General features: G+C 38.6%; 1 long non-coding RNA gene across 1 annotated transcript in view; it reads right to left on the bottom strand.

Annotated features, from left to right (window-relative positions):
• Positions 1-16605, bottom strand: part of LOC117974637 (uncharacterized) — a 111541-nt gene that overhangs the window by 93820 nt on the left and 1116 nt on the right. The window lies entirely within an intron of this gene.

Here is a 16605-nt window from a genome sequence, read left to right as displayed (position 1 = left end):
AGTCACTTTTTTTCCCTGTAATGTGTCTTGCGTAGTGTTTACGAGCTTTTTGTTTCCTTTTTCTGCATTAGTAAAGCTAATAATAAATGCATAGAGCAATATTTTTAAAGGAGTGCTATTTTAGATAGCGTGGCCTTGGTGGCACCTGGAAGGGAAGATATTTGAGCAGAGACCTGATGAAGTAAGACAGCAAAATGATGCGAAGTTATGGCGGCAGGGCTTTCACAATGAAGTGAGCAAGTACAAAGGCCTGAAAGCAGGGTACTCCTGCATGTGTTTGAAAAACAGTGAGGCCAGAGCAATGTCCCCTTTACACTAGGCAAAAGGGGCTCTTGCCTTTGGCCTCTGTTTTAAAAAGCCTTGTAGATCACAAACATACACATACACAAATGGCAGGCACATGGGTGTCTATCATACAGAAGCTGGCGATTTGCTCTGGTTACATCACAACCTGCAGTTTTAAACAGCTGCCCTCATGACTCACTCTCTCCAGGTTCCAGGGAATTGTCCATATCTCTTGACTTACGTGCTCAAAACAAAAGGCAACTGTGTCTGAATGCCAGGGTTGGAGGTTTGCTGTGCTGACACACAGCTTTGGAATGCAGTGAGTGAGGGTTAGAGACATGAAAGCACTTTAGCTTAAAAAAAAAAAGACAAACTAATTAACTTGTCAAATCCTAAGAAAGCATAAATACAATTGATTTTTGCATAATGAAAATTGTTTCTCAGATTGTTGATGTTCTTGCTTCTCTTTACATTCCATTTCCCAGCTCTAGCAGTGTTCACAAATTAGGGTGGTATTGGCAACAGTTACATATGGAAGCTGAGGAACATTTTACAATACTAAACAGTACGTATTTATCTCAAGTTTGTCTGTATGTAGGTCTGGATGTGATAGGTATGAAGTGCAATACTGAGACAACTAGATAAACACTAAGCTCTAGAATTGTGCATATTTTACATTATAAAAATATTTAAAATATTTAATTGAGTTTTCTTTTTTTAACTTTTAGGTTCAGGGGTACATCTGCAGCTTTGTTATATAGGTAAACTGAGTGTCACAGAGGTTTGGTGTGTAAATTATTTTGTCACCCAGGTAATAAGTATAGTACCCAATAGATATTTTTTCTGATCATCTCTCTCCTCCCACCCTCCACCCTCAAGTAGGCCCCAGTGTCTATTGTTCCCCTCATAGTGTCCGTGTATTCTCATTGTTTAGATCCCACTTAAAAGTGAGAACATGTGCTATTTGGTTTTCTGTCCCTTTGTTGGTTTGCCTAGGATAATGGCCTCTAACTCCACCCATGTTGCTCCAAAGGACATGATCTCATTCCTTTGTATGGCTGCATAGTATTCCATGGTATATATGTACCACATTTTCTTTATCTAGTCTACCATAGATGGGCATTTAGGTTAATTCCATGTCTTCACTATTGTGCATAGTGCTGCAATGAACATATATGGGCATGTGTCTTTTCAGTCGAATGATTTGTATTCCTTTGGGTATATACCCAATAATACGGTTGCTGGGTTGAATGATAATTCTGTTTTAAGTTCTTTGAGAAATCACCACAGTACTTTCCGCAATGGCTGAATTAATTTACACAGCCACCAGCAGTGTATAAGTGTTCTCTTTTCTCCACTATCTCAATAGCATCTGTTATTTTTGAATTTTCAAAAGATTAAATAATATTTCAGCTTTCTTTTCTAATTTTATTTAAAATTTGGATAGTCAATTATAATTTGCATTTGCCTTTTAATTGTAATAAACAATATTGACTATTTTAGAAAAAACTAACCCTTGAAATATAGAAAAGTACTTTAATCCTTTAATTTTATTAAACATCTAGACATGTGCAATAATCATTAAATTCAGTTGTCTGATATTTTGCAGCCCTTCGGTTACATAAAAACCAAAAATCATAGCTTCACATGTGCTTTTTCTGTTTTTGTCATTAGAAAGGTACATTTTCCTGAGTAGGAGAATAGAACATATTTAACAGTTTATTAGCTTAATTTATAATTTTTAGTATTTAGATATATGATTTTCAACTTTTACCTCTTGTCTGGGTCCCACAGATGTTATGGATGTCTGGGTCAATGAACCTGGAGACTTGTCTAGTTCATGTAGGGTCCTGTAGACCATGATAAGGAATTTGGATTTGATTCGAAGTTTGATGGTAATCATTGGATTGTTCTGAGCTGGGTACTGGCCAACTGGAAGCCCATTTCTATTTTGCAGGATCAGTGCAACTTTAATTAACTGGAAACCAAAAGATCAGATCAAGGATTTCTCCCCCTCCCATCACTCCTAACTAGAAAACTCTAGAACTGTCCTAGGGTTTCCGACACCATTTCAGACCACAAAATCTCATTTAGTGAGTGGTCTGACTCACCCAACACATGACGGACAGCTGAAGTAAAAAAGAGATTTCCCTTAAGTAAGACATAATTTCCCCTTGGGTGGCCTTGACTTTCCACATGCAAACAATGGATAAAATAAATTGATTTTCTAGGATGACCATATGCCATATTCAGACAGTATATTCTCTGCAGTCAGGCTGTCTGCTTTGAATCTTGGCTTCTCCACTCTCTAGAGCTATATGCCCTTGGAACAATTTACTTGACCTTTCTCTCTCCCTGTGTGTGCGGGTGAGGGGTGTTAATGATAATATCTGCCTTATAAGATTGTTGTAAAGATTAAATGAAATAAACTACACAAAATTTACAACAGGACCTAGTGTATTTTAAGCACTTAAAATATTTTTTATGTATCATTATTTCTCATCTTCTTGGCTACCAATGAAAAAAATGAGAAAAGTCAGCTTTCAATTCTGTGAGTTTGGGTTTTTTTAATTAAGCAATTCATAAAGAAGCGAGCTTTCCAGATTTGGCACTATTCGGGCAGGGGACTAGACAATTATTTTTGTTGAGAATTGTAGACATAATTTCAGCCTAAGAGAGAAATTGAATTTCATGAGCTTTTTCTAACGTCAAGGTTCTATGCTTCTTACCATTAATTCAGCTTCCTGTGAGTGCCCCAGCCTTGCAGAGTTTATAATCTCATTGGAGAAATTAGAATGACTCACACAAAGCAGGTAACAATAAAGGAGAAAGTAGTCATGATGAAGGGCCCTGAGGGTAAATGGATAGTGGCGGGTCCAGGTAGGAAGCAGGCAGGAAGATTTCCTGGATCAGGTGGGATTTTTTTCAACACACAGCAGAGGTACACTGGTTGGGTAGAGAGGGAGGAGAATGATCCAAGAATGCTTACGTCGAGACCCCCAACTTGTCCCACTAAGACAGAGCTTCACATGCCTCCCTCACTACTGCTCATGCCCCACTCAGAACTGCTCTATCCTCCAGCTCTCATGGGAACAGAGGACTGGGTTCTGAGGAACCTCTGTGAACACTAGACAGACAGCAGAGGTGGGATGAATTGCCCTTCTCCATACTTCTATACTGGGATTTGAACTGTTTCTCATTGCCCATATCCCAGTGAGCTGGCCCAGTTCCATTACTGACACTGAGTCATGGAACCTTTCTACTAAGACTGTGGCCAAGGACCAGCAGCTCTGGCTTATTAGAAACAGAGCACTGGCAGCCTACGACCTACTGAATTTAAATTTGCATTTTAACAAGAGCCCCAGGTGAGTTTTATGTGCCTTAAAGTGTGAGAAGTACTTTTAAAACAGTGGTTCTCAAATCTGGGAGAGCTGGGTGAGATTCTACCTGGAGGAGCTAGATACCCAGGTCTCTCCTCATATCTGTTGAACCAGAATTTCTGAGATGGGGTCTTGGTATCTATATTTTTTAAATGTGTAATTTTAAAAATTGGGAGCAAATGTGTTCAATCAGGCTTGGAAACCATTACTTTAGGGGAAAATACAGGTATAGCCTAGACTCCTGAGGCTCACAGAATTATCAATTAGCATCAGATTGTACCAATTGTGAAAAAAAATGCTAAGCCCTAAACAAAGACCTGAAGAAGTCACCCTAGTTACCCTATTACCCTGGACAAGGCTCTTGATAGGACTTAGCAGGTTATTTTTCTCATCTGTAAAGTGGGGATATTAAAGTATCCACTTTGTGGAATTGTTAAATACACACACATACTCTCTCTCTCTCTCTGAAACACAGCTCTTTAATTCTTGCTAATGTTGAAAAACTGGACAGAGTCAACTTCTACCTGGAATGATCTTCTCCCAGACACCCACATGACTCTCCACAGTACTCCTTCAGCTCTCTCCCCAAACATCATCTCGTCCTAGTCAGGCTTTCCATATCTACTTAACACAAGAAAGCAAAATGTGCCACCACCATCATCATTGTTCTTTATCCTTTGCTCTGCTTCTTATTCTTCTTTATAGTGTTTATCCTTGCCTGACACTTTAGATATTTATTTGCTAATTGTCTGTCTCCTCAACTAAAATTTAAGGTCCACAACATAGAGACTTGGTCTTTCTCTTCACTGTGACAACCCTATTGCTAGAATGGTGCCAAGCATACAGTAGACATCAATAAATATTTATTGGGTACTTGAATTAATAAATAAAATTTGATACTAATATTCCTTGACTCCTTAAGTATTCCCAATTAAAAGGCAGTAGGTCTCTTCAATAACTCGCTCCTGTATCACCTTCTATGTGAAGCCTTCCCAACAGACTCTTCTTGCCTTAGAGAGAATCAGTGCTCCCCTCCTTGTGCTTTATATATTCTTTCCTCTAATTACTCACTATCAAGATATCTTCCTCAACTTCTCTATAGACTATGAGCTCCTCAACAGCAAGGACCATTTCTAGTTCATCTTGGGGCCACTGATTCTTGTGTTTATTAATGAAAAATGAGTGAATTTTCCCATCACAAAAGATGAAACCATACTCATACGCAACAAGAGTCTTTCTGATTTCAGAGTTGTAGCTTAGGGGGAAAAGCGGGTGTGGGGGGGGAGTTTTTTTTTTTAAAGCAGATATTCTTAAACAGCTATTGGTTTCCATTCCTGAATTCAGTCTCCTATATCTCTTCCCTCTATCAAGATAAAAATGCAAGCCCATTTCTTGAATCATGAAGAGTTATGCCAATAAGTTTAGAGTAAGGCAGGCGAGACCGGATGCTGCCGAGATAATGTCAAGTCCAGAATTAAAGAGAAGCCAGTGGATGGTTCCTAAAGCAATATTGCAGCATCTCAGTTTCCAGTACCAGGGGCCCATTGCATCAATCTTTCAGCATACCTACTGTTCAATCTGTTAGGAGAAGCATGCAAAGCACATTTATTTCCAAGTGCCCAAGCTACTATACTAAATAATACAGGGAAAAGGTGAAAGGAGATAGAGAATTTAATTGCTCTTTGCCTGCAAAGCTCTTCAGTGCTTGCAGGCAAGACTGTCTGTAAGGACCCCATCTTATCAGGTACTCTTGCAGGCTCAGGAAGACTGTTTTCCATAGGGATACCAGGATTTGGCAAGATGGTAGATACAGTGTACCCTCACCTTCAGACATTCATGAATGTCAATTCAAAGACTTATATGTCAACTGTTGGAAGGATTGATGAAAACCTGCTTATGCCATTCTAAAATTTGACTTTACTAAATCTTTTTGTTTAAAAAATACTATTGTCTTTCCTATCTTTTTTTTTTTTTTTTTTTTTTTTTTTTTTTTTTGAGACGGAGTCTCGCTCAGTCGCCCAGGCTGGAGTGCAGTGGCGCGATCTCGGCTCACTGCAAGCTCCGCCTCCCGGGTTCACGCCATTCTCCTGCCTCAGCCTCCCGAGTAGCTGGGACTACAGGCGCCCGCTACCACGCCCGGCTAATTTTTTGTATTTTTAGTAGAGACGGGGTTTCACCGTGTTAGCCAGGATGGTCTCGATCTCCTGACCTTGTGATCCGCCCGCCTCGGCCTCCCAAAGTGCTGGGATTACAGGCGTGAGCCACCGCGCCCGGCCTATCTTTTTAAAAGTTTGCTTTTAGTAATTGAAAAATTCCTTCACACCAGTTTCCTCGATTTTTTTCATGCAGTCAGTATTTACCGAGTACCTAGATGTTGGACACCGCTGTGGGCACCAAGTGGGACTTCTAAGTTGGGGACTCAGGGGAGACATTCAAATGCAGGGAAAGAAAGATATGCCAATACAGCTGTAATAGGGAATTTAATACTGATAAAAATTAAAGAAAGAAATGCACATTGGTAATTGATTCCAAAACTGCACACAATTTCTGTGCTTCTGTTATTTATATACTTGCCACATGGAAACATTTTCTATCTGGTCATCACTAAACATGTCCCATGTGCAAGCACAAAATAAGCCAGTCTCAAGTCTGAGTAGAGAGATATAGCCTCTGCCCCGATTGCTTAAGAATGATCTGATGAACATTCAGTTGCTGTTCCCTGTTTAATTAATTCTGATGGGCTATTGACGTACCACAACTGTTTGTCCTAATAATGAGCTCCAAAATTAGAATGACTGCAACTCACTTAGACAGCTGCCACAAAAAATAAGTATTTGAAAGTGCTCTTGGTCAAGGCAATGGGGTAGAAATGGCTGTAGTTCAGCATCAAATTCACATGATTATGTCACATGAGTTTTATTTTTTCTTTTCAAGCATAGTTAACATACCAGCAGTGATGACTGCAAGAACTGTTACTAGCTGTAGAGTTGAGATTGCTACTTCATATCAGTATAGCAAGGATAAACATGTAGCCAGACGTGTGCTAATGTGGAGTCAATATAGCAACAGGCATTGAACAATTTAGGTCAGTTCCTTGCAATGTTTAATTAGACTAATATATCTGTTTGCAATTAATAGCAGATGTGACAAGCTAATGTGTCCATGCACAGACAAATTAACCTCTGCCCATCAGCTGCTAGGATCTGTGAGAAAGCTGCCATGTTTTGCTTCTTTCTATCCATCCAAGTCTAAATAAAATTGCAGAAGAATTATAAACATGAATATTAGTAGAAAATACACTGCACATGAAGCACTGTCCATAGGAAACTATTTTTCAGGCAGGCTGTCAGATTTTAACAATCACAACAAGAATTAACATTTGTGTTACCTTTTACTTTGTAAAAATCATTGTAATAGACTTTACTTTTTGAGCAGTTTTAGGTTAACCACAAAATTGAGCAGCAGGTAGAAAGACTTCCCACAGATCCCCTGTCCCCACACATACATAGCCTTTTCCATCAACATCCCCCACCAGAGTGGTACCTTTGCTATAACTGATGAACCTATATTGTTACATCATTATCACAGAAAGTCCATCATTTACATTAGAGTTCATTCTTGGTGTTGCAGTTCTATGGGTTTGGACAAATGTAAAATGACATGTATTCACCATTATAGTATCATACATAGTAGTTTCACTGCCCTAAAAATCCCCTGTGCTCCTCCTATTCTTCCCTCCTCCCCCCAGCCAATCCCTGGCAACCACTTATCTTTTTATTGTCTCCATACTTTTTCCTTTTACAGAATGTCATGTCGTTGGAATAATATGATATATAGCCTTTTTCCAGACTTGTTTCTTTTACTTAATAATATGCATTTAAGTTTTCTCCATGTCTTTTCATGACTTGCTAGTTCACTTCTTCTTAGCACTGAGTAATATTGCATTGCTGGATGTACCATAGCTTATTTATCCATTCACCTGCTAAAGGACATCTTGGTCATTCCCAAGTGTTGGCAATTATAAACAAATCTTCTATAAACACCTGTGTGCAGGTTTTTGTGCAGATATAAGTTTTCAACTCCTTTGGGTAAATACCAAAGAGTGTGACTATTAGATAGTACGGTAAGAATATGTTTAGTTTTGTAAGAAACCACCAAACTGGCTTTTGAAGTGGCTGTAACACTTTGCATTCCCAACAGCAATGAATGAGAGTTTCTCTTGCTCCACATCCTCACCAATATTTGGTGTTGTCAGTGTTCTGGATTTTGACAATTGTAGTAGATGTATAGTAATATGCAATTATTGTTTTAGTTTGCGTTTCCCTGATGACATACGATGTGGAGCAACTTTTCATATGCTTATGTGCCACCTGTATATATTCTTTGGTGAGATGCTTGTTAAGATCTTTAGCCCATGTTTTAATCAAGTTGTTTTCTTGTTGTTAGGTTTCTTTACATTTTATAAAATATGGTCACATACATTGCACTTTTAGTTACTTAGTAATAAAGTTTTGTAACTTTTCAACTATTGTAAAAGAGGCCTATCTGCTCCTAACATAGTTAGGGCTTAAGTCACTGAAATTTGGTATTATCTCCTCAAAATAAAGATTTCTGTAATGTACCTGGAAGCAATGCCCATTTCCCTGCTTTAATTAATTGCTATTATCCAATTCCACAGTGAGAACTTAGGGAAGAAGACAAATTTTCACAGGGCAGGATTTTTGAAAGGCAGATATTAGAAATGTCTTAATCCATTTTCTGTTGCTATAATAGATTACCACAGACTGGGTAATTTATAAAGAAAGGAAATTCATTTGGCCCATGGTTCTGCAGGCTGGGAAGTCCAAGAGTATGGCACCAGCATCTGGAAAGAACACGGAGGAAGGCATTGTTACTGCCTGACCAGGTTCTTGCTTGCTGCCCAGACAGAGCTGAACACTGAGACAACAAGTATTGCAATGAAGAAATAGTTTAACTATTGCAAGGCAACTCAGCAAGGAGGATAGGAGATATTTCTCAAAATCACCTGCCAGAGACTTCAGAGGCTAGAGATTTTAAAGATGATTTGGCAGGCAGAAAGGTAGGGGATGTGTAATGCTGATTGGTCTGAGATGAAATCACAGGGGTGTTGAAGCTGTCTTCATGCATTGAATTGGTTCCTGAGAAAGGAGGTGAGTCACAAGACCAGCCAAGTCTGTTCCTTGGTTAACATCACAGGACACCGGTTCAGTTGGTGTCAGTTGGTTTACTTGCGGGCAAAGTCTAAAAAATATCTCAAAGACCAGTCTTCGGTTTTACAATAGTGTTTAAAACTGCCAGTTACTATGGAAAACAAGCTGGGAAACAATGGTGGGTTATTGTGTAACTATGCCTATAGCTTAGCAGGAAAGTTTGCAGAAGGTGAGATCCCTGGTAGTCAAAGCTGACTGGCACTCTCTTGACTAGTCCAACTTCTGGAAGCCATCAAGGGGGTCTTCATGATCTAAGGATCATTGTTCTTTAAAAGAAAAAACAAGTTCATCAATCTTGTAGGCAGCCTGCCCAGGGGCTAAGACAGGAAGATAATCAATTATTAGTGACTATCATTTGTTGAAATGACTATATGCAAGCAATCATGCATGGAGGAGGAAAAAGAGAGAAAGGAAAATATCTTACCAAAAATTTAAGCCCCATGACAATTTTAATCTTGTGGCTTTTTTTAATTTGTGAAGGTGGTTTCAGCATCACACAGTGAGTGTGTATGGGTAAGAGAAAGCTTGCTTTTATAACAAAGCCACTCCCACAATAACTAACCCACTCCAGGGATAATAGCATTAATCCATTCATGAGGGCAGAAACCTCATGACCCAATCGCCTCCCAAAGGCACTGCCTCTCAACACCACCCCAATGGCAACCAAGTTTCCAACATTTGAACTTTTGGAGGACATTCTCAAACCTTAGCACTGAGTGTTGGCTTTGTTTGGTTGGGAAGAATGTCAGGGGCAGGATTCAACTTCCTGTCTCTGCTATTCCTCCAAACCTCCTTTCAGAAGAGGCATGGGCTGGCCCAGAACCCATGGAGGCAATGTCCAAATCTTCCTAGAGCTGTAGCCTTTTGGGGGAAGCAAAGAATTAGGCCTTTATTCTTAGTCTCTGGGCTGATAGTCGTCAAGGAGCTCAAAATGGTTGCCAGGTTTGCAAATGATCATCTCAGGGGCATTTGGGCTGGGGTCATAGAGGCTCTTAAAGATGTGACATCAAGAAATTAAACTTTCCTCCTACCTTATGAGCTGAAGCCAGCTCCCACAGTCCTTCCAACATCTCTCATGATCCTAGTTTGCTTTCTGCCAGGGAAATTCAGGGACCCTTGAATTCACTAGGAAACGGGTGGCATGGAAAATGCTCGGTTACATTTCTACAGAATCCAGTGACACATTCTCACTCTATTGTACAGTGTTTATGTGGATGAGTCTTGAAAGTCAATCATGTAGAAGTAGTACTGAAAAACTATTTCGGCATTGGAAACCCCCACAAAGAAAACTCCTGCCAAGAAAAGAAGCCCAGCTTGAGACTCAAAAACTTCACAGGGACACGGAAAATGAGTGAATGCAAAAAGGATAAAGCCTCTGGGAGTATTTAGTCTCAAGAAGAGAAAGAAATGGTTCACTTAATGTCTCTTTAAACATAGGAAAGATTATTATTCAGAAGCTGTATCCAGATGTATGAACATTTCTCTACTAAGGATAGAACAGGAAACAATGGGCTTTAGCTAGAGAAGAAAAGGATATATATGTATAGGAGGGGGCTTCCTGACACTTGTGGTTATAAAGCATTATAATGGGATACTAGAGAGGCTGTCAAATGCACTTCCCCACAGAATTTTAAGAACATGACAGATACCTCTCTGTATAAAATGGTTTAGACAAAACCTCCCTGGAGGTTGGGGGAAGGAGCAGATGACTTCTCGGGGGCCCTTTCAGCCCTATGTGTTTATCATTTTAAAACTGGACTACAATACTTTTTCAGATAGGCCCTATCTAGTAAACTAGAAGCTATATCATTTCTTCTTCCCATCCTCCTACACCCTGTGCAATCTCATTTTCTCTGTTTATACCTTGCTTTGCTGATGCCTACTTGACACTTGCTCTTTGGATATTGTGCTCACACTGTTGGGGCACCCTATGAGGTGTAGAGACACTATTAAAGATGAATGGGACATTTGCAGAGACAAAAAGTTCTCATGCATGTACAAGGACACTGGAGATTTCCGCACTTGGAGACATAATCTTCTATAAAGCAAGGCTTACTTTAACAACATTTTTGCATTGATGTAAATCTCAGTTCAAGATTTTGAAATATTTTACTTGCATGGTGGTGGGGGGACCCTCATATTATATTATATATGGTTTGATTTTCCTCAGACATGGCATTCCTTTGAAGTCACATATCCCATTTATGTCTAGTGTCATCTCGACTGCTTTGTGCTAGAGGAGACCAAGGTGGCTGTCATTGGCTTTGTCCTCTATAGCAGAAGGCAAACCTGAGAGCACATGAATGATGCTTCACAATGTGAAGGGCTCTTCTGAAACCCTTCACTTCTCCAGTTCCAGATGGTTGTCTGTCTTCTGTAATTCAGAATTTAACAAATGCATGTTGGCTTTCCAGGACATATCTTAACAAGAGAAGGTTGAAAATTAAGAGTCTGAGATTTACAAGGCCAATAAATTAGTTTAGGTCACCTGAGAATTACCCAGTTAAAGTCTTTTGAGAAATAATTCAATATCTAAACTGACTGCCAGCAGGAGAAACTGTTATATTAAGTAGAAGCAACAAAACCATGAGTTTTAAATTTAAATAAAACCACCCACATGCAAGATGCATAGTTCTTACATAAATAGCAATGCATGCACAAATAAACCAGTTGTAAAATAAGTCACACTTTACCTATGAAATAATAAGTTAAAACTATAGTCCATACATTCATGCATGCAAGAGATGTCATTTTTATTAAATTTATTTTGAGCCCCAATTGGATAGGGTGTGGGAAACAAAAATCTCAGGCTATTTTACTTCTCCCACCATATTTCCCTGGAAGACCAGGAGTTCCGGGACACTTATGAGATGCCCAGTCATCAACTGGGAGCATCTGGTCCTCAGTACTATGTAGTATCCATGCTGGCATTCACCTACATGTCTGCTGTGCCATCTGGCTTGTGGTCATCAGTCCATGCTGTTACCATAGCATCGTCCTTGTCTCCACTGCACAGATTCTTCAGGTCTGTTAGCTGTCTCCCAGCTACCTCTCCCTCTCAGTAGGTGGGGACATTATAATAACTGATCTCATTCTATGCTGAGGATTCAACCCTTTTCAGGCACCTTTCTGCAGGCAGGACAAGCTACATCAATTGTGAGGTCAAGTACAAAATGAGCACAATGGGTTCCTTATTAAAAAAGTATTAGGAGTCTTAAGGTGGTGACAGGAGAGTATTAGATCAAGAGTGAGGCCTGGGTGACTGAACATGCCACTTGGTTATGAAGTCTGCCCTGTATGTAGATACCCTGCTCCTGCTCACATGCCACACAGCATGTCAGCAATACCAAGATGCTTGCTCCTAAGCAGAGCATGCAGTCCTCTCTTCTCAGAAACTCAGACCTTTCTGGAGATTCTACCTCTGTACCAGAATTCACCAGGGGTGGAGATGTTTGGTGCATAGGACACAAGCCTTTCTCTCAGGCTAACAGATTCCGAGCTGCCTTCTTTCTTTCTCTAATTTTTCTCCCTCCACACAAACAGACCAGTGGACTCCACCAAGTCCAAGAATGTGACAAGCTGACTTTTTTCTATTCTCAATATACAGCACGCCTCATTTTATTGTGCTTTGCTTTATTGTGCTTCTCGGATTCAACACAAATTCAAGATTTGTGACAATCCTACTTTGAGCAAGTCTATCAGTGCCATTTTCCCAACAGCATGTGCTCACTTCATGTCTCTGTGTTATATTTTGGTAGTTCTCACATTATTTCAGACTTTTTATTATTATTAAATCTGTTACAGTGATCAGTGATATTTGATGTTACTGTCATCATTGTTTTAGGGTGGCATGAACCATGCCCATAGAAGACAGTGCAGTTAATCAATGAATGTGGTGTGTGTTCTGATTACTCCACTCACTGGCCATTCCCCCATCTCTCTTCCACTTCTCAGGACTCCCTATTCCCTAAGATACAATGATATTGAGATTAGGCCAATTAATAATCTTACAATGGCCTCTAAGTGTTCAAATGAAGAATTGCACATCTCTCATTTTAAATCAAAAGCTAGCAATGAATGATGAAGCTTAGTGAGGAAGGCATGTTGAAAGCCAAGACAGGCTGAAAGCCAGGCTTCTTGCACCAAATGGTTAGCCAAGATGTGAATGCAAAGGAAGTTTTTGAAGGAGATTAAAAGCACTACTTTAGTGAACACACAAATGATAAGAAAGCAAAACAGGCTTATTGCTGATACAGAGAAAGTTTTAGTGGTCTGAATAGAAAATCCAACCAGCCACAACATTCCCTTAAGACAAAGCCTAATCCAGAGCAAGGCCTTAACTCTCCTCAGCTCACAAAGGCTGAGAGAGGTAAGAAAACTGCAGAAGAAAAGTTGGAAGCTAGCAGAGATTGGTTCATGAAGTTTAAGGAAAAAGCTATCTCTATAACATAAAAGTGCAAGGTGAAGCAGCAAGTGCTGATATAGGAACTGCAGCAAGTTATCCAGAAAATCTATCTAGCCAAGACAGTTTATGAAGACGGCTACACTAAACAACATATTTTCAGTGTAGATGAAACAGCCTTATATTGGAAGAAAATGACATCTAAAATTTCCATAGCTAGAGAGGAAACGTCAATGCCTGGCTTCAAAGCTTTAGAAGACAGGCTGACTCTCTTGTTAGGGGTTAATGTAGCTGGTGACTTTAAATTGAAGCCAACGATCATTTACCACTCTGAAAGTTTCAGGGCCCTTACAAATTATGCTAAATCAACCCTGACTATACTATAGAAGTGAAACAACAATATCTGGATGACAGCACACCTGTTTAGAGCATGGTTTACCAAATATTTTAAGCCCACTGTTGAGACCTACTGCTCAGAAAAAAGAAATGTTCCTTTCAAAACATTACTGTTCATGTACAATGTACCTCATCAAAGCTCTGATGGAGTTGTGTAAGGAGATGGATGTTGTTTTCACACCTACTAACACAATATCCATTCTATAGTTCATAAATCCAGGAGTAATTTTGATTTTTATGTCTTATTTAAAAACTACATTTTATAAGGCTAGTAACTCCTCTGATGGATCTGGGCAAAATAAATTGAAATTTTTCTAGAAATAATTCACCATTCTAGAAGCTATTAAGAACATTTGCCATTCATGGGAGGAGGTTAAAATATCAACATTAATAGGAGTTTGGAAGAAGTTGATTTCAGCCCTTATGGATAACTTCGAGGGGTTCAAGATTTCTGTGGAGGAAGTCACTGCAGATGTGATAGAAATACCATGAGAGCTAGAATTAGTAGTGGATCCCAAATATGTAACAGAAATCACGAGATTGCTGTAATCTCATGAGAAAATTTTAATGGATACGGAGTTGCTTCTTATGGATGAACAAAGTGATTTCTTGAGATTGAACGTACTCCTGATGAAGATGCTGCGAACATTATTGAAATGGCAACAAACAATTTAGATACTACATGAACTTAGCTGATAAAGCAGTGTCAGGGTTTGAGAGGATTGACTCCAATTGTAGAAGTTTTACTATGGGTAAAATGCTGTCAAATAACATCACATGCTACAGAGCAATCTTTTGTGAAAGAAGTATAAATAGATGTGGCAAACTTCATCATTGTCTTATTTTAAGAAATTACCACAGCCACCCCAACCTTAAGCAACCACCACCCTGATCAGTCAGCAGCCATCAACATCAAGGCAAGAGCCTCCACCAGCAAAAAGGTTATGACTTGCTGAAAGCTCAAATGCTATTAGCATATTTTAGCAATAAAATATTTGTCATTGAGGTATATAAACATACAGTATAATATGTTTACACTATACTGTAGTCCATTAAGTGGGCAATAGCATTACTCACTATTGTCCACTTAATGGACTACAGTATAGTGGAAACATAACTATTATGTGCACTGGGAAACCAAAAAAATGTGCGTGACTCACTTCATTGTGATATTTGCTTTATTGCAATGGCCTGGACCCACAATATCTCTGAGGTTGAGATATGCCTGTTTTGTTTATGAGGAGAAAATTCATTATGCTCTGAGACCTGTAAAACTTAGACTTTTGAAATTAAACTAAAAGAACAGGCTATCTCAACTCAAAGGCCTTTTCTTTTGATACTATTATATATGCCATTTGCTATATAACGTATTTTAAAACACAAATCCTGTTTCAACTTCCTCTTCTCTCTTTCTACTATGGCATCCCTTCTTGGAATAAGTAAGCATCTAAATAATCCAGTTGCTAACAGAATTGGGGAAAAACCAATGGGTAACAGAAATGAAGGAATAAACAACGAGTGGTTCTCAGTTTATCAATGAGAGAGGTTACGTATGTTGACCAATGTCACACGACTAAATTGTAGAACTGGGACTTCAGCCTATGTGATTTGGTCCCTGAGTCTGAAATGTTTATCATAATGTTATACTGCCTTCTGTAGTAAGAACTAATACATGGAAGCTTCAATATTTATTTTGATGATAAAGTAGCAACGACTGGTTCCTTACATTTCCCCAAAACGAAAGCATGTGCAGACTATCAAACAAATTTATTTAAGATACAAAAAAGACAAAAGTTGCTTAGTGTGACATTCATTAGCTCTTTACAAAATTTTGACAAAATGTTAAAATAATAATAGAAACTAGTGACTAACAGGAGCTAACATAGGTTCTCTCATTTCTCTTTTGACAGGGAGAGGTAGATCACAGGTTATTGATAATAGATATAGGCTATTATATTCAAACATGTTCCTGCATCTATAATTTTTTTTCAGTTACTTGGTTAATGTATAAAGGTCTAGAAGCAATCTTCAAGTTTCATGATATTTCAAAGCTACAAACCTTAAAGTAGAATCTTCCTTTGTATGTAGACCTCTGCCTGGGTCACTTCAGGGATCATAGTAAAAGAACATGAGCTTCCCTAGTTGAATCACTTTGTTTTACCTATATGACCATAAATGAGTAACTTAGCTTCTCTGAGCCTCAGTGGTGATATCTACCACATAATACACTGAACACAAGCTCCTGTGTTAATGTCAGAACATTATAAGTGTTCACAATGTAATAGATACATTTCTTTTTCCCACTCCTTAGATTCAGGAAGTAATACCACCAATGCATATTTTTAGCTAACACTTAAACATTGTTTTTTATGTGTCAAACATTATTCAAAGCACTTGACATCTATTAACTCATTTATTTCTCACAACAATTCCATGAAATGGGTACTATCATTAACCTCATCTTACAGATGAAGAAACTGAAGCATAGAAAGTTTAAGTAACTTGCCCAAGGTCATACAGCTGGAAAGAAACTCAGAGAGCCTAGCTCTGGAACCTACTTTCTCAAAAAACAACTAAAAAATCATTTTATTTGACATATGACTTTTTATTTTGGATGACTTTTTATGTTGGATGACTTTTTATGTTCCTAATCTTTAAAGCAATGAATACTACTGGGTAAAAATATAAAGAATACTTTAGAAATTTTAGGGTGGGTTGTTCTTCCTAAGACAAGAAAGCTATAACTCATAAAGTAAAAGATGGACAGACTACCTAAAAATTTAAAACTTCTAAATAATCATAAGCCAATGTATTAGATAAGGGACAAACAAGGAGACAACACTTTCATCACAAATAATAGGCAAATTGTTAAAATCCATAAAATATAAACAGCTTCTATAAATTAACAAGA

This window comes from Pan paniscus, chromosome 1, assembly GCF_029289425.2.
Source record: "Pan paniscus chromosome 1, NHGRI_mPanPan1-v2.0_pri, whole genome shotgun sequence".
Lineage (NCBI taxonomy): Eukaryota > Metazoa > Chordata > Mammalia > Primates > Hominidae > Pan > Pan paniscus.
Note: the sequence above shows the minus strand (reverse complement) of the source record. Positions and strands in the feature narration are given on the sequence as shown.